The 20,330-nt window shown below is 41.3% G+C and overlaps 1 protein-coding gene across 2 annotated transcripts in view; it reads right to left on the minus strand.

Annotated features, from left to right (window-relative positions):
- Positions 1-20,330, minus strand: part of DACH2 (dachshund family transcription factor 2) — a 245,462-nt gene that overhangs the window by 104,471 nt on the left and 120,661 nt on the right. The gene's annotated exons all lie outside the window — the stretch shown is intronic.

Here is a 20,330-nt window from a genome sequence, read left to right on the forward strand (position 1 = left end):
CACCAGCTGAATCTCTGAGCTGGGCCTGGATGTGCTCCTCAGGTACCGATGGAGCTCAGCTGGAAGTGCAGGCTGCTCCCAGGTGGAATTTGCCAGCCCTGGTGACACAGGAGGGTTTCACACATGGCCAGCACGGTTCTCTAACACACTCCTGTCTGCTCAAGTGTGCAGCCCATGAGCAATCCACACCCACAGGCTGCCCCTGCACTGCAGATTTACCCCACAGAGTGCAAAATTCCTTGTGGGAGACTCAGAATCATTCCTTAGAATACGGCATAATTTGTGTACCATGGATGTAAACAGACTGTTTGCCTCAATAATTATGTACACAAACAGTTATTCTGGGGTTTTAATGCTTCAGTGGAATATAAACTTTTAAAGAAAAATTACTCTGATGGTCTGTTTAGTGGCACATGTTCCCCACAAACATATTTCTCTAGAAAAACATATTTAGAGCAGGCAAGAAGGTTTAAACCTGCACCCTAACGGCTGGTTTGTATAAAATGTATTAAAAATTTCTCTGTGCCTCATGACCACAGCAACTCTCTGGTGCCAGCCCATTGCACTCCACAAACCTGTGAGCTCTGGCACTGCTGAGGACACAGAACTGTCCAGGCCATCTCCACAAGGAGTGGGAGAAACCTCCTCATCCAGGGCTCCATCCTGAGACACAATTACACCCCACATGCTCCAGGTGAAATGCTAAATACTGAACAAGAATGAATTCTGTTTCTAGAGAACTTATTGTAGTGATTGAGAATATGGTACTGATTTATATATAACTTTCCATAACAATAACCTTGCAGATGTATTTGAAGAGCAGACAATGACAACACCAAACTGAGCTGTTTTCAAACATTGCTTGAATGTTTTTCCTTCGATTGTCAAGTGCAACAAAAAAAAAAAAAATACAAATTACTCAACTGTGAAATCGTATTTAAATCCAAGACTTCCTCTGGCTGTTAGAATACCTCAGCCCAAGCTGCAGAGCAGCTCCCCAACCCGCTCAATTTGGATTTTAATCCAGGTGGAGCTGCTGTGAGGCTGCCCCAGCCCTGCTGTGGCTCTGAGAGCGTGGCCACAGGGATGGCAGTGCAGGCCCAGGACTGCATTAGCCAGGCTGTGAGCAGCTGATGAGCTGTGCTGATTCATTTCCAGCCAGATCTGCTTGGAGATGATTGGGTTTCAATCCTTGACCTACAGAATTTTAAGCATGGCTTCACTCATATTAGAGATTTTGTATATAGACAAAATACAAATTATGGATGACTTCTAAGTCAGCAGGAAAGAAAGTCCTTTACAGTCAAGATTATTTATTGTACTGAAGATTTGTTTAACAACAAAAATTTAAAAAAAATAATTCCTTCTCAACTGTAAATTAAGTTTAAACTTGGTAGAACTTATTGTTGTTAAGTACATAAATAACTGAAGAGAGAATGTGTACCAGAATTTAAATATACAGACATCAACAGTTTCTCCTATGAATTCTTCTATCAGAGATAAAAAACTCCCCTTCTTCATGTTCAGTCTACTCCTCTCTCCTGTTTCTTTCAGTGAACAGCTCATACCTTGTTTGTTGGAAAAAGCCTGAAAGAGGAACCTTAAAATGGTAAATTGCCATTAGATTGAGGAGAAATTACAGCACCACAAGAAATCCACTGAATGGCTGAGGTTGGACAGGACCTCTGGAGATCACATAAGCCCAACCTGGAGCAGATTTCCCAGGACAGAGTCCAGGTGAGCTTGGGGATGTTCAAGGATGGAGATTTCAGCCCAGGGAGCTGCAGTGGTCACCCAGCCCTCCCAGCCAGCTGCAGCTGTGCTGCTGCCCAGCTCTCCTTGGGAAAATATTCCTTGCCCCAGGGCAAACTAAAAATCAGCACTGAAAGCCGGCAAAACTATTCATATGACAAAGAAAGAAGAGCCACATTTATGCAGAAAAAAGTACACTGGTTTAGCTAATGAGCACTAACAGAAAAACAGAGCGTGGAGTGTTCTACCAGATCTCACCTGTGCTAAAAGCACTAACTCACTTCTGAACATCTGTCTCTGCACTACACCAAGAAAACGCAGATTTCTTGTGGAACATGTGGGAAAGAACACTATCCCTGCAACTGAGCCATCACTGCAGCCACTGTCCCCATCTCTGTCACCAGCTCTGACACTGTCCCAGGACAGCAGAGCACAGACCCAGAACCTCTGCTCTGTCTTCTCAAAATCAGCCTTCAAAGTTAATCCTCCTCTGCTTAGAACAATTAAAAAATCCCTGCAATTGTAACTTCAGATGTATTTGTTAGCAAATGCTATCCAGTGAGCATGTCCCACGCATTTATTTTCCTTTCCCAGAAGGAAGTTTCTCAAGCACATAAACAAGGTAAACAAATGTTTTTGGTGACAGCAGAAAATCAAATCCATGTTTTGTTTATAACCCCTGGGTTAAAATAACACCACTTTTTTTTTTTTTTTATTTCAACTATGAATATTTACATGACAAAATAGGTAATTTAATTCCATGTACTTAAGTTGAATTGTGATTACAGTGCACCAACTTTTGGTTATCCTTACTCTGACATCCCTAAATCAGTGACAATGGAAAAGTGCTTAGAACACATCATGCAAACAAACCAGGCAGGCTGCCCGACAGTCAGAAAGCAAACCTGGCAATACAAATATCAATTTGAGTTTGCTGATAGACTGCAAGAGGAAATCAAAATTAATATCAGAAAATACCATGTTAGGGTCAATCAAGAATATTTGTAATAAAACTTATTTCTCGGGCATTTGTATAGATTAATATTTGCATACATGTTTCTGTATGTATATATACATATACATGCGTTTATCTGGTTTTTTTAATCTGATCTTTGGTTTTAACCCCACAAAAAGAGAAATGTAGGGAAACCAGATGGCATTATAATGGAGGTCAAAAGAGCCACCCTGCATTTGTGATCCCTGTGTGGTATTTCAGGTCAAGAGCTCCAAACTTTGTGTTTCACTCGGGAATGACACAATCCCTGTTTGCTCCCTGTACCGTGGTGCATTTATGAGCCAGGACTTCCTGCAGGAAAACAACCTGGGCTAGGAAAGGCCCACCCTGGGGAGGAGGAGGAGAAACAGCAATTGGAGGTTGTCACAACTGCACCTCCAGCCCCTTTAGCTTTACACATGATTGTTGCAGCTTCAAGATTCCATGTTACATCTTTAATTGTGGGCATTTAGCAGACTGCCTCTTATTATTAAGATACTGCTGAATTTTATTGTCAATGTGGCCACAGGACAAGGCTAATAATTACCAGCACCAGAAGCAGCTTGTGGTTTTATATTACATTGAGGTAAATTACACTGGAATTAGAGTGGATTACTTTTATCAAATGGGGAATAAGCTGTTAATTAACTCCCTGCTGTAGCAATCTTTTTCTGAGCTTGCAACTGTTATTAGCTCTAGATTAAACTGTTGAATTAATTTCCCACTTACTTACTATTTCAAGAGTTTTTAATTTACCTGGCAGCAGTTTTAATGGGAAATTGTATTAGTGAGCATAAATTGTTTTTGGGAAGGGTAAACAGTTTGTGATAATGTTTATTAAGTCGTTTTGTTTGAGCAAAAATATAATTGCAGTTTTAATTAGTGTATGCTTGTTGGAGTATTAGGTTTGAGATTACATTATGGCATTCTGAGGAAACAATGGCCCAGGTAATCCCAGCATTTAGGAGTGAGAGCAAAGGGGAAAGCTGGGTCAACACTGCCTGGCCCTGGGGGTGCACACAAACACACACAAATGCTCAAATTCATACAAACACACACCCCTAAATTCACACACACACCCAAATTCACACAAACACACACAAAAACTCAAATTCACACAAACAACACAAATGCTCAAATTCATACAAACACACACCTAAATTCACACAAACACACACACCCAAATTCACACAAACACACACAAACACTCAAATTCATACAAACACACACCCAAATTCACACAAACACACACAAACACTCAAATTCATACAAACACACACCCAAATTCACACAAACACACACAAAAACTCAAATTCACACAAACACACACACCCAAATTCACACAACACACACAAAAACTCAAATTCACACAAACACCCCCCCAAATTCACACAAACACACACAAAAACTCAAATTCACACAAACACACACACCCAAATTCACACAACACACACAAAAACTCAAATTCACACAAACACCCCCCCAAATTCCCACAAACACACCCCCAAATTCACACGAACACACAATCACAAGGGCCCAGCACACTCCGAAAAGGGCCAGGTGGTCTCTGAGCTCTCTGCCCCCCTGCTCAGCCTCACCACTGCTCTCCCCACTCACCAGGCCCCCTGTATTTTTCTCTCTGTAATAGAAATTCCCTCCTCATGGAGGATTTGTAGGAACTAGACATGGAAGACACAGTTCAGCTCAGAAGTGACCTGGGAAAGGAAAGTTACCTGGGTCACCCCCAGCCCCATCTCCAGATGCTGAACTCTGCAACCCACCTGCTGCCAGGCTGAAAAGAGCATTTTCTGATCATGGTTGTGGCTGGAAAAGCATGATCTAGCAACAGATATGGGTGTAAGCAACCCCATCACAGCCTAAAACCAGCCATAAACACACAACCCAATTAACTTTTGTTCCTGGGCTTTGTTTCCCTCCATCAGCACTTTTTTCCCACACTGCATTCGAGGTGTGGTCAATGACAGAAACCATTAAATGTTCCTTAAAAAGTCTGTAATAGGCCTTTTTTAAATCCAAACATTAACATAAAAATGTTCAACTGAAGTTTATTCAATTAATTTTGGTTCTCAATTTATAAAGATTTTACTATTCATGCAAAGGAAAATGAGAATTAAGATGCAATGTGCTGACATGGAGTGGAGTTTTACAGCCTTTTTAATACAGATGTAATTTTAAAAATAATAGGTTTAAAATAGTAAAAAACAAAAAACTAATAGTTTTGCTAAATTACCTTTTTATTACATGGTTTCAATTAGCATTCCCTCATCCTCCCACCCAACATGCAGATTGTTCTCTCGTTGCTCTGAAGGAAATTATGAGATGATAGAAGTACAGAAGATACTTCAACCAAATGTTAGAGCCTCAATTGAAAACACAAGCACACAGCATTCCCAGAATGATTTGTTGCAGCAAATTCTATAAAAGTTAACAGTTCCTAAAGATGTGTGTAACTTATGGAGCATGGTTCTTGCATATGGTAATAGATTATCCTCCTAAACTCATCAGTTATTACATTTAATATGCACTATGCTAAAAATTACAAACAATAAAATGCTTTCATCCTGACTGTGGTTTTTCATGTCTTTGAAGCCACCAGAAAGCTGAGGTGGTTTTAGTTAAGGTATTACTCCACAGCATGAGGAAAATGTTATACTACAGGTGCAGGGAAGATTTAATCCACATGTTGTGAGGTTACGTATGGATATAAACAGTGGATTAATCCATGGGTCCCTTCACTTCTGACTCTCCCAGGCAGAAGAAAAATGGCCTAATTCTGGAATTGTATGGTTCCCTGTGTTGTCAACAGCCTCTATTTCATCTGCAGAAGGTTCTGTGAGACAGAGCCCAACTGATCACCATTTCATCATCATTTATAACACTAAAGATCACAAAATATGTAGGAATATCCATACTGAGAGAAAGGGCAGAGGTCACTGCAGCAGAAATAAATGAGCCCAGCCCCATAAAACCCACTCAGCCTTGCCTGCAGGACTGTCCCAACAGTGACCAACCACGACACTGAGCCCAGGCAGCTCAGGTAATTCAAGGGAACAGTGACACAGAGAAGACTCAAACCCTGTTCAAGAATGCTCTGAGCACCTGAAAACAAATTTCAAGGTGTTCTAGTAAGATCAAATTTAATACCTACTTGAGTACATAAAGTATTAATCATCTTATCTAACAAGTAGCTTTTAATGCTCAAGGTTCTGTAGCTAAAGTTCACATTAGGAAACTCCAAATACCTTCTCAATACCTTTTTTAATTATCCTCCTCTTAAAGCATAAGTATTTCACCCTAACAAAATCAGTTTTATTTCCAGAAAGACTGTAATATAATATTAAACACTGATATATAAATCCTTAGGGCTTAAGATTTCCACAAAGAAATCTTTTTGTCACTTCATATTCTGTGTCCTCAAACAGGAAAGGACACTTATGGTAAAGAATGCTCAGGAAAAGGGAGCCTGTGACCACAACAGAGCAGAACTAAAACCCATTTCCAAACCCACCTTACTAAGGGATTCAGTCCATGTAACTTTTAAACATCTCTTTTGTTGATTTTTTTAAGAGAGTAACCTAATTAGAGCAAATACCTGAAAGATTTCTTTTGGACAATTTCCTATTTATCTATCAGCAATATGTACCATTTACAGTATCCTTGTATCTCATACTCCATGATGGCATTCCCTAAAAAGGATATTTGTCAAATATAAACCTGTCGGGCTACAGCAGATCTGTGTTGAGATCAGCTCTCTATTCCACACCAATCTGCCTGACATAACTATTACAGGACCGAAGGCAGGAACACGAGCAGGTTCAATCACTCTGTCCAGAACACAAAACCAGAGCTGTTCGATGGAAAAGTTTTCATTTCTTTTCTTAGAAACTTCATGGAAGAGAAACCTATTGAGAGATTTATGGCAGTCTATAGAGCTCAATTTGGTGTGATGGTTTTTAGGTACCTACAAACACACACACAAATCAGTGGAAATCAACACAGACTTTCCTACTAAGTCAGACAGCAATTTTATAGTTAGACAGCAATTTTATAATTGTGATTCTGTCTAAGAGCAGCAAAATTTAGACAGATGCATGAAACAAAAGCTAATCACAGCTTAGAACCAGAGCTAAAACCAGCCATTCATTCACATGAGACACAAATAGCAGTAAACACCTTGGATTTGAGGAGTCCTGAGCTTTGCAAACTTAATTTGTGTTTCAGGAAAAAAAAAACAAAGTTCTTAAATCTGGAAAAAAAACAACTATTAAAAGCACATATACGCTACTAAAACTGAATTTACCAATACTGAGAAGCTGGGAATAAAGGGACCACTAACAATGTAAGAATGTATAAAGAGGGTAACAAGAAAGAAAGGTTCAAATGTCTCAGCAGGTTCACAAGCCCTGTCTGTGCCCAACGCTCTCCCCATGCTTTAGGACTGTCTCCAGGTGGAGTTTCAGGCACAGGGAGAGGATGCACAGAAGGACACGTTCTCCGAGGAGCTGCAGGAGAGTTTCCCCCTCTCCAGGACAGCTGGGGATCAGCACAGGCAGGAAGGGCTCCGTGACAGGCGGTGACAGCAGCCCCAGCCCTGTTGTGTCTGAGGCAGGTACGCTGTAAAATTTCAATGATGCCTTTAAATTCTAATGGTTTCAAGCTGCTGTAAACTTCTGCAGCCATCAAAAATAATCTGTCATGGGACTAAGGGGTATGAACATCATGTCAGAGCCACTCTGCTGTTAGATTTATTGGAGGGTAAAGCATGTCATTTATGCATCAACTCACAGGAGAAAAAAGCAATCCCTATGAAGTCAATCTAATAATAGACTGGAAAGCAATGATTACTGTTTCATGTGCAGCAGCTATTTGTAGCAGAAGTTGGCCTAATTCAGCAGGCCTTGCCTGTCAGAGCTCTGGGATTAGCAAGTGTTTAGATGAAAATCTATCAGGAAACATCAGGAAATGTTTTAATGAAGAACAAAAGTCTTCATTGTTGCATTTAATATTTGCTGAAACTTTTCCATTTGCACCACTACGTTTCTAAAAAGCTTACTGGAAGTGACATCCCAAATAGAATACAAATGTTGAGGGACTGCAACTTCAAATTGTCTTCCACAGTTCTCTGCAATTTCACTGCAAAAATCTGCTCTCACTCTTCTCCTGTGGGCGGAATGCCCTGAAATTGAGTGCAAGATTTTTTAAAGACATGACTAATAATCATGGCCTCACTGTACTACACACATTTTCCACCATCTAAATATTTCCTATCTATTGACTAATCAACCTCGTCAGTCCCCACATGGCATCATCCAAGTGCTGGCATCATTCTGGGGAGTGGAAGCAGGATGACAGACAGCTGCCAGTCAAACCCAGACACCCAGAAATGGCACGATGGGAACAGGGCACCAGAAGATGCCAAGTGAGTCCCCAGCCCATCCCTGTGCCCGGAGCCAGGCACCTGGGAATGCCTTTAACATTCTCACTTTCTGAAACTATTGAAAAAAAAAAATTTCAAATCCCTTAACTAGGTACAAGTTCCAGTGTTAACTAACCCTGGGGAACAGGCTGCCTTTCATCTTCCTTCATCCATTAAGCAAAATTAAAACTAACCCAGGGAAGATATTTCAATTCCCTTTCACTAAAAACATTGTTCATCAGAGAACACAATGAATATCTCAAACTGAGAAACCAAGACATTCCTATCTAAAGGAAAAATCAGGAGTTGATCTGATTAATACATACATTGCATAGCTAATTGTCTCCAGTGAAATTCCCAGCAAAGAATGTAAAATAGAGAAAATAAGACATTCCAGTGGACGTAGGAGACATGGAGGGAATGTTTAGCCACACCACAAGTTCACACCCTCTACCAGAAAATGACCCAACCAGCAGGAAAGCATCAGCAGCTCCTGGTATTTCTTCTAAATGTGCAGAAAGGGCAAACACAGACTGCTCCACCTGAAATAAATACTGACATGGTTACAAGTCTGAACTGGCAAGATCAGTGCCAACCTACTCCATCTCATCAGTTTAACTCATGAATCTTCAGAGTCCCAGTTAAAGCAAGATCAACCAACACTGCATCCATTCTGCACTTCAGAAAAACCTTAATTTTTAATCTGAGATTTATTATAAAAAACTGAGAGGAAATTATTAAATTTTATTCCAACTGCTTGACAAAATTAATTTTGATACTCCCTTTAGACACAGGATAACTCCTTTTATACAAACTGAATTTATTTTATTTTGTAAAATAAACATGCATAAAGCTGAAAAGAATTAAAAGGGGAGGCTGAAACTGTTCAAAGTTTCTTGAGCACATTTTAAAAGGGATAGTCATGGATCCTTTGTATTTGTGAAAAATCATTTCACCACAGTATTTAACTGCTCCCCCAATCACAGCTGAATGGCATCCCAGAAACTCCACTGCAGAATTTCCATTTATAATTTCACAGATGTGTAAGAGCCCACTTTGATGATGCAGAGGATGCAACTATTGCAGTTGTATTACTGGCTATCACCTAGCAAAAAATTCATGAGTGATAACTCATGTTAGCTGCCACAGGTCACCCACTGTTTGGAGACCAGTATGGTTTTTTTGAGCTGTGGAACACAAAAACAGAAAATAAGCTCACTACCAAGACCAGCTAGTTCCTCAATTAACACAGTGCCTAATCATCTTAGCCTTGAACAATATGCAGGTAGCAAACCCCAAAATTAAGCCATATTTTACTGTCTCCTGAACTATTTTGATCTCAGTATCATTTTCACTGTATCAGCACAGAGGCTCTACAGGGATATCACACAAATACAGCTTTGGACCAGCGCTGCTCCAGAGATCAGAATCTGAACATCTCTCTGACTATTCCTCCTCAAATTCCTCATCCTGATCCCTGGCAGACAAACCTTTGGATCTTGAGAGCTTCGTTGAACTTCCCGGGATGAGATTTCTTTCTCATCCCAACCTTTCCCAAATCCTCCTCTTGTTGCAGGTGGCACAGACAGGGCTGGCTTGAGCACAGGAAACCCACCCAAAGCAACCCCAGGATTTACTGCTTCCTCTTTCCATCTCTTCTGTATCCCTCCTTCTCTTTATTGCCTGGAAATAAACACTAACTTGAAAGGAAAAGAAAAACTATCACAGAGCAACTTCTAGGATGGCTCTGCTCTTCCAGTCAGGAGGAAAAGGGTGCAGAGGATTTCGGAGAGGGCCAAGGTGTGGGAATGGCTCAGCTAATTAATTGAGGGCAACCTCAAGATCAACACAAATTGCGGTGCAGACATAAAAGTCCAGGGCAAAAAAAATAAAAAAGGAAAGGCAGTCAGATGATGCAAGGAAAAATGGAGATCAGGAGAGACACAAAAGAGAGGGAAGGATATGTCCATATCAATGGACAAAAAAACTCTTCCCGGGATATTTTTCTGAGTGCACTCTACAGTGAAAACATCCCATAAATGAACACAAATTCTCAACAGGATTAGGACTCATGCTTAGCTAATGTAGACTGATAAGCTACTCTGAAGAAATATTATCTGTAATTAAAATTTGTAATGAACCAGATCCAAAACAGGAAGGCCAAAACAATTCATGGTGCATTTCCTTGACGTTTAATAGGTTTGACTAAGAGATTCTGCTGACGAGTTTTCAGCAATCTAACCCAGCTACAAACACAAGACAGCCTTCTGAAGCTTTACACTGACTAATTCAATGAATTTCAGGAAAAAACCTCAAGATCAGTATATCCATAACAGTACTCCACAGGACAAGGGAAGCACTAAACCCACCAGGGCAGAGCCTCTGAATCACCACTGCGAGATGGCAAACTTTTCTGGGTCAGCTGAATTTGAATAATAGGGTGTTCTTAGCCCAAATAACCTATTGACTTCCACACCTAACAAAATGGAGAGGCTCTTTCAAGTGCCTCCTAGATTTAGCAGCTGTTGCTCTGACACTGTCAGCGACGCATCCATCTTCATCACAGTATGAGCCTTTCAACTTCCCTTTCTTTTCCCTTCCTTCCCCCCATCAGCTCCCGGCTCTGTGTGAGCAGGAGCTCCAGCAATCTCCCTGCTCTCTCCTGCACGATGCCTCTCTGTTTTAGCATCCGATACATGCACATCTCCCCGTTTTTGTCCTGCACCCATAGGAAGCCTGGATCTGGATGCCTCTGGGAGGTGCCTTCAGGCTGGTTTTGCTTTGCTGTTCTGAAGCACTCTGCTGCAGCAACTCCCCTGCAACTTGCCCATCACCACAGGCACTTTGCTTTTTATCCTCATTATTCTTTTTGATTTTTCTTTGCTTGAAATAAGAGCCTCCATATGTTTTGCTCTTCTTTTATTGGAAGATGTTAATGCTGTGTACCAGAGGGCACAGTCAGATGAGGGATTGCCATTTGGACAGAATTATACACCCAATTACTGCCGAGGGTATATCACCTGTATGAGTGCTTTCAGCACATCTCAGCTCTGTTCCTGGCAGAATTGAAGGCAATATTTTACTGCTGGAAAACAATATTCAGTGCTTTCCAAAGGAGTATTTTTTCTGTCAAAGTCATTCAAATTACCTAGTACTTAATGGCCTACAATTCACTGCAGATATATTTCTAGTTCTTAAAAATGTGACCCATCTGAATTGTAAGTGCTTTTAAAACAAGAGCTCAGCCATATGCACTTTTAGTTAATTTAAAACCATATTCAAACTCTTCTCATCATTTGAGTTCTCATCTCAAAAAGTGAACTATTACTTTAAATGTACAGATCATAACAGATCAGGAGTTCCTTAAAAAGAAACCAGTCCTGTTTCACCAGCAAGGCACGAGGAGGCTGCACATCTGAAACAGCTTTGGTGTGCTGGGTAATTCACATTCACCGAGTGGATGAGCTGAAATAAGCATAATAAATGAAAGAGAATAAAATAAAAAACAATTTCACACTAAGGGAAGCCTTGACTTATAGGAAGTGGCAGCTCTGATGGCCCAAGACATAGAATTAGTTTTGCCACTGGATAATTTGACTGATTCACTCGAGTGGCCAGAAAAGGACATTTTCTGCCTGATTTCAGTGTAATGAAGTCACCTGCTCTGTGACTGCCAGGGCCAAGCCAAGAGCAGCACCAGCACCAAGACCAGGCTTCTTGCTCATGTGAGACCCAGCTACAGCTGCACATTGGCCTTTTTACATGTGAAACCACACAAGCACCATGAAAATGACCTGTTCCATTCTCTCCCCCGTTTACAGAGAGCTTGGGGCTACTGCTGGGATGTTCTCCCAGTCCTGCTGCACATCCCAGCAAAGTGCCTGTGCTTTGCTTCTTTTTTAACAAAGGAGGTGACAAAGGCAAAGACAGAAAAAAATAAAGTCATTCCAAGGGACTAGAAATATATATGACGTTTTTTCTTAATTAGGAATGATTATGAAATTCTTTATGGACAATTACAACTGATTTTACATTAAAATTATGAAACATCCATTAAATTTAATTGTCCTCCTCACACATCTTATATAAAAAGACTGTAATATACAGGCAGAGATTTGGGAACACATCTAAACAACTTGCATGACATGATGTCAGTTTTACTCCTGCTTTGCTGAACGGGGGTCAGACTGGTAAATGTAATATATGTGCTCATCTTTAGGCATATGCCCAGTTTCCCTGGTTATTATTTACAGCTAACCTTTCAGGGTAATGACTGTATACTGCATGTCAAAGGAACAAAATGTTACACTCCTACCGAAGAGAGTATTTTCTTCCTTTTATGCAAATATTGGATTGAGACTGCCCCAGTCAGAAGAGACAATTCATTTAGAAATATTATTATTATTATTATTACACATCCAATCAATATGCAAATGCAAAAAAACCCCAGCAATTAAGCATTTTATTTTTTACAATTGTTCAACAGTAAAAACAAAGATGTTATGTGCATCAGAATGATTTATCATATTACAACCAATTTTCTACGTGACATATGTTAGTGCATGATTCATCTACATTTTTCAGAATCAAAGTCCATGATCTGGGAAACTAATTCTGTTAATAAAATGAAAAGGTGACCTTGCTTAATTTAATAAGTCTGTGTAGAAATACTCTTTCAACATGTTAAAGAATTACAGAAAGGTTATCATAGCTTGCTTTCATGGGAGAGTACTCCACCTTTTCCAGCTCATTTCTCAGGCCTTTACTGTAATTCATTAGATTACATAAAAACAATGTAGATCATTATATTTTAATAAAGGCTTTCTTTTCCTAATAAAATGTCTGTCATTTATATTCAGACGTGTATTATATAAAATGCTTCTCCTTCTGAAGTGCAGCTTTTCATATTCAAGTCACAGGAGGTTGGTAGCTGGAGGAATTTCTATTTTTTGCAAAGGATTTTCAGCATGAATTTGGTTTCTAGATTGAATCCTCCAGAAGTGCAGCCCTCCATTTATCTTTCAGAGAGGCACAACCCAGGATCAGCAACAGCAGCTGCCACCAGCAAACCCAGAGGCCTCTGTTCAGCAGAGGAAGGTGCACAATAAATACTACACTCATTCATCTGCTTGTTGTGCTTTACACCAATTAATGTCCCCTGTGATAAAACAGTTTATACAACTATACAACTATGCAACCTTTGTAAAACTGCACAACTACAACAGTTTATACAACACAAACACATTTCCAGTGAAATCCTACTACAACCTCACTTAATGAGAGTGATCGGGCAATCAATCAGTTTCAGTCATTCTCACTTCCAAATAAAAACGTGCACCTCCTCAGACTGCTCAGAAGGAGATGTTTCCTGTTCATCACAAATTCTGATTTGTTGCCAGCCCTTGGCATCACATGAAGAGCACATTGCTCCTGTGCAGGAGGAGACACCACTCCAGCCAAGGTGTGACCCTGGCATCAGGCGCTGACTGCATCTGAAACTTTGCAAAGGATCCTTACAGAACCTGTTCTCCAAAACTCTGTGGGGAGAAGGAAAACACTTGCATTTAAGACACCAATAATCCAAACCAAATCAATCTTTTTTTTTTTTTTTTTTTTGCTGAGCTCAAATCACACTGAAGCATTTCCCTCATGTAGGACTCCACGTCTATGGGACAAGGACCAGAGCACAAACACATTTAAAATCACAGTGGAAGCACTCAATACCTGGCCAGAAACACCTTGATTTAAGTACACTTCATGTTTATTTTTTAATCTAGTGAGATTTATTCTCTCCTTTTTCCTGCATAACTTCACCAGTGTTTTTATATCAAGAATTTTGCCAAAATACAGCTTTATAAAGCTTTCCTTTAGGAAGCCCCACTATTCCAATCCAATGCAGATCTGAATGCTGCATTTCAAGAGAATATTATTTATATAAATATAGCAGCCTTTAGCATCACAAGTAGATGATGGATCAGTATTTTTCTGCAACCAGAGGTGTATTATCCTTCCAGATTAAATTGTACCTGCTAAGTTTTAGGTCACAGAATTAAGAATTTAGATAACTTGAGTGTAATAGTCTTTGAAATACTGCTGGATACACAAAATGCAGTCAGTGTGGGAATCAAACACAATGAGATGCATTTAACTACACTTGTTTGTGATACCGGCAACTATTTGTTCAACTTTATCAAAGTTACTGTAAAGGAAAATAAAACCTAACAAAACCAATTCAATTATAATGGTGTTGTTGCCAAAACAGTCCTCCAGAAAACAGGGAGTGCTGAAGGCAAATCTTTCACACCTCCTGATGCTATTTCTGACTTCAAGGCACTTAACAATAACTTTAAAGAGTTAGAAAAGGTTCCAAAGTCAGAGAAGATGAAGAGAGGAGCAGAGAGGCCTTATGATCACTCCAGACCTGAGTGCCATGGACGGGAGACTGCCGGAAAAGCTGCTGGAAAAGAATGCCATGGATGCTAGAAACAGAGAGATGGAAACTTACTGGTTTTGCTAACTCTGTGACACTTCAGCCAGCTTTTCCAAATGCTTCCCTTCCACCTGCAAATCAAGGCAAGCTCGGGGCACCCCCACCCTGAGTGTCAAGATGATACAGGCTTAATTCTCTCAGTGTGACCACCCTGATTGAACTTTGTTTTCCTTAAAGATGTAGGAACTCAGTAGGATTCATTTTCAAAAAAAAGTTTTTACAAATGCATAAAAATCGAAGTACATTGCTGAGTTTCACACTTCTTGGACAGTAATTAGTAGCTGAGGCTAAGTGTAAATTAAATTTACAACAAGGTTAACCATTCAGCAAAATTCCAACAGCTTTAGCTATTCATTTGTCAAAAACGTAATGTCCCACCCGACAGAGCAGACACTGAAAATGGATCCTTAAAGACAGATAGCATTAAAAGAGAAAAGGAAAGAGAGGAGCTGAGTGACTCACACTCACCAAGTATAGTTCTCAGATTATCAGAACTCTACTGAATGGCTGTATTAAAAGAGTAATGATATGATCCTGCATTCCTCATTCACTCCAATTCAGGCTCCCTTCAGCACAGAAATCTGCTGGCATGAGATGGGTGGTACTCAATCATGCTGCACACATGGCCTTTAATTTTAAAATCCAGTTAAATAGATGTTCTAACATCATTTTTTATCTCAGAACATTTCATGATAAAATGAAAGAGCGCACATGTAACTTATTTGTCAGCTTCACTGTGCAGTGGATAACTTTCCTATGTAACTCACACGAGCTTTCACTTCCCAAATCTATCTGCATTCATTATGACAGTAAAAATGAAGAGTTGCTAAAGAGACGTATGCATTTTTATTATTGTTTGAAAAAATAGATCTTTCCACAGTCCTTTGAGCTTCTGAGTGTGTGATTTGTATAAAATATTTCTCATTTTGGGGACACAGCAGATGGAGTGCAGGGCACTGTGGGATATGCCATTTATCACAATGACAGTGCGTAGGTAGCACTGATCCTCTCACCACAGGGGGAAGCTCGAGCTGCAAATGTGGAGCAGCATTAAAAGCCCGACGAGTGGAGTTTGGCAACACTTGTACTACTCATTAACTTAATCATATTAATTTATTAGCCATATATATCAAAGTAATTCACTACTGAATTGTCACCAAGAACAATTTATAAACTGTTAACGTTCCCCATAGGCAGAGGAGTGTTGTGGCATCCTTAATCAGTGTGTTTGCCTTTGATTAAAAATAATAATTTCTACCAAGCCAGGTAATGCCAACAGTGACAAAGTTCTGCATATGTTTCTCATTATAAATGGAACTTTCAAATGTCACGTATGACAACAGGAAAAAAAAAATAAAACCCAAGGAAAAAAAGGGTAATTGTAAACAGCGAAATGAGCCACAGAAATGGGATGTAAACACACAGAAATGTTCAGTTAAATGCTGGAAGTGAGGAGAGGGTCTGTGGGATTGCTGGCAGCAGGAGCTGCCACGGGCTGTGCTGGCTGCTGTGTGCCCACCTTGCCAAACACAACTGGGCACCAGAGACCCCAAAAGCCTCCAGCTCCTTCACTGCTCTAACACAGAGATACCACATCAAAATGCCCAAAGACTGCAGAAAATCCTGTTTTATCCTCCCTTTGCTGTAGAAAGACTGAGTGGCTGCTGCTATTGCTGCTGAAGGAACACATGAAGTTACCAGATCCTGTGAGCTGCTCTATTTGAGTCCCACAATGATGTGACTTGGTGCAGCTATTAAAATATTAACTCCACTGAATTATTAATTACCTGAAACTATTAAGTTCACAACAGATTCTTTAAACTATTAATAAGACAAAACTGTTCTGAAAAACGTATTTGTATCTGTACAAATGAGTCAATATTTTAAACACTGCATTCTTAAAAACTCCAGACAGAGTGTCCATTTTAACTGCTTATGAAAGAAAAGAAGAATCATTTCAAGAAGGGTGAAACTAATGTAGCTGATAATGAAAACAGCAGTTTATCTTACACAATGGAAATGCAGGTGGTTTGCCTATGTCTGAGTACCCACTTGAAAATGCCTTTTTTTCCTCTTCTCACTTGTTTCCCCACCAGCCAGGCTTCCTGCCATCCCTGTGCTGAACCCTCAGCAGCTCCCAGCCCTAAATCCTCACTGTGATCCCTCTGCTGACCTCCCAGCCAGCCCCTGCCAGCCCTGCCAGGCTGTCACAGCTCCGGGCAGCAGAGCCCAGAAAAAGCCAGCAGGGATGTTCCAAAGAGGCTCGTGCCCATCACCCTGACCCTCCCAGGACTACCAGCTCCAGCTGCAGGATCCAGCCCATAGGCACTCACAGAGAGCCCACCCTACTGCCCCAAAACTGCCCCACACAGCTGCTGTGTGCCCTGTACTACCACCTCACTAAGTTCTAGAGACAGGATCATGTTCTCCATGGGATTCTCCAATTCCTTGAAGACAAAATGAAGCAGCCCCCAAAATGTTTTAATTTAAATAATAGCAGCCATTCTACAGAGCAGAGAAAAACTGCAACGAAGGCAGAGTGGTTTTCTAACCTTTTCTGAGGACAACCTAAATGAGGGGTAGGAGGACTGGAGTTGCACAGATAACTCTCAAAAGATCCAACCATTCTTTCAGCTTCATTCCATATGAACAGTTTGCTGAACCATTGGCTTCAATCATGTAACAGATTTCAGCTTCTCTCCACACAGCAAACTAATGCTTCAGACCCCAAAACTTCCTTGAGAATCTATTCCACAGATAAGTCCCAGCTGTCTTGTTAAGATACACTGATGATAAAGACTTGTACATTAGTAGGAGATAAAGCCTTTTTTTTGTTCATGTCACTTCATCCCACGGCATTGTTTGAAGGACTGAGCCTTTGATGACCATCCCTCTGTGACACACAGCATTTTAGCTTTGCCCTCACAGCAGGCAGGGGCACCACACTGATTCCCACATTTCCTACACCAATACAAAAAGGAAAACACTTTCTCCTAAGTTAACATCAAATGGACAGTGCTTACTCAAGGGTGCAGGCAGGGCAAGGTTCCTGTGCTGCCTCCTGAGCCCTCCCCAGGGGTGACCATCCCACACACACCACCTCATCCTTCTCAGGCACAGCACTAACCCAGATGTAACCCAAATATTCCCATTCCCCCGAGGTGGAAAGTCCCTAAAAACATTTAAAAAGGTCGAGGCTTCACTTGCAGCTCCTTCCCAAGTTACTTAGGTCTAAGAGTAGATGGAGCTCGCTGTGCCAAGAGGTCAAAAAAATACCCTCCACACTGGGAAATGCAGTGTGCCTAATTTAACTACCTGTTTATTATGTGAAAATGACCATGTAAACCGAGCTGACACAAACCAAATGGGTGATGAAAATAACAGCACATTTCAAGGAGTGGAAACACAGATGGCTCGTCTGAGTCTGCAGGAAGTTACTAATCATCACTGTGTAATACCCCCTCCAGACAGAGCTGCCAGCTCTGCAGCCACAACTGCGACTTCTCCAGACCCATCCATCTAACCAAGAGCCAGCCTGGACACCACTGCCTCCACTTCACCTTGACAGCAGCCTGAAGAGGGGTAAAAATGAAAAAATGCAATGCTGGATGAATCATGCTGCATTTGCTGATGGGGAGGCTGCTACTAAAATGAAGAAAACAGCTAAGCTGGACATAGCAAATGAGGGAGCCACATAAGAGTGGGTTGTTTTTTTTTTTTTTATAATTAGAATAATGTGGGCAAACTTAACATTAACATCTGCACATCTGTGCTGTAGGAACAATGGGCAAGATCAGACACAAGGATTCCCAAGGACAAGAAGACATCCAGAGGAAATGATTCAGGCAATTCCACTGCAGTTACAGGGGACAGGTAACCAGAAAAGTCCTCAAGGTGTAAAAACTGTCTTGCCTCCCTGTCAGCCTTCTCTTCTGGAAGGGGTAGATCCAACCCTGCCATGCTGCAAAATCTCCTCAGTCCCTCCCACAGCCACCCAAACATCCACATGGGAGCTGGGAGCAGCTTTTATTCCAGTCTCCTGCCCACCATTCGGAAATCTGGAAGAAAAACCTCTGTTCTGTGACAAGTGTTAAAACCCATTTTGTTCTCATTTCAGCCAAAGGAAAGAATCCAATCCCAAAGTATTGCAGGCACCCAGAGCAAAGCAAAATCAGAAATTTGAGTGCAAAGAGGTAGAGATGAAGCTCATGGGGGCTCCATCCAGAGCCACAACAGCTCAGATCCCCAGGGAGTTTACAAGAGGCTCTTCTGGCACCTTTGCCTGCCCAGCAGCTCACCCAGCTCTTCCCTGTCCTTCCCTTGGGAACAAGAGAAGCCCCAGGAGCCCTGGGGAGCTGTGGCCCTGAGTGACAGGGCTCAGGAGCTGTCCTGCTGGTCTTGGGGGCCACCTCAGCCATGGGGACCCTCCTCGTGTGCAGCCCCTGGTGACACCACCATGCTCTGAAATCAACATTTCCCTCTCCCAGCTGCTCCCAAAGCCCCGTCAGCTGCTCCAGCAACTTTGTCTGGGACTCCCCAAGGTTTTCCCAGGGTCAGGGAGGTGGCTGCCCTGACAGACACCCCCAAGATACACTTCCCCCCCCCGTGCTAAACACAGGGGATGGAGCCCACTCACACTTCAGGCTCCAGACAACTCCAACAGCCTGGAAATTCAACTTCATCATCTTCAACTCAAACTGTGTGCTACTCAAAATATCTGTGAGACACAGAATGTGTCTGTGGTGCTTCACTGTGCATCCCCAACACGCCACATCCTAAAATATTTCCCAGTTTGAAGCAGCATGGCAGTCTGTGTGATCTGGTGTCCTATTTGCTAACACGCACACACACACACACACAGAGAGAGTGGAAAAGTAACATGGAATATTCTGGATTTCAGAGAAGAACTGAGTTTGCAAGAGGCTCTTGTGCTTTCCTGTCTATCAGTAGCAACATGAACAAGAATCCATGGAATTCCTGAGCTGAGAACACCACAGGGATACTAAAAACCTCTCATTTATGAACTACAGGAGGGAAATCACAGTTCTGGATCCCCGTGACAAACATGAGCAGTGCATGAAACTGCAGCAGCCCAACTGTGGCACGTGGCTCTGGCCAAGCCCTTTCATACTCTGGTAACTGCTGCAGCTGAGGCTGCTGTAAATGTTGTTTAGGAATGTTCTTTCCCTCCTTCCACAGGGAAGGTTCCCTGTGACATCCTTGGGACACCTGGAGCTGCAGGGGAATTAAAGCCCTCGCTGTGTCCCTCGGTTGCAGTGCACAGGTTCTGCAAGCAGAGTGATCTGTGACATCAGGAGAGATGGCACTCTACTGCCAGCAAGGACCTTTTTTAATTCTGCTTCTCTTGTTACATACTCTACAACTTCATATTTCCTAAACACTTCTCTGTGTTCAGTTATTGGGGAGTTACAGTTTATTTAGACTGGACTTTGACAGCAATCCTAAAACTGCTAAGCCTGTTGAATATGTAAGCAGTTACTTTTTTGAATACAGCCTGTGAATATAGCTTTATTAAGAAAGTCAACTTACCTTTAGCATACAGCAATTAATAAAAAATTAAAACACTCATCAGGATAGCACAAGATTTAATTTAAACTCTATTAATAAATTAATGAAGTGAAATTAAATACTGTGCA

This window comes from Motacilla alba, chromosome 4A, assembly GCF_015832195.1.
Source record: "Motacilla alba alba isolate MOTALB_02 chromosome 4A, Motacilla_alba_V1.0_pri, whole genome shotgun sequence".
NCBI lineage: Eukaryota > Metazoa > Chordata > Aves > Passeriformes > Motacillidae > Motacilla > Motacilla alba.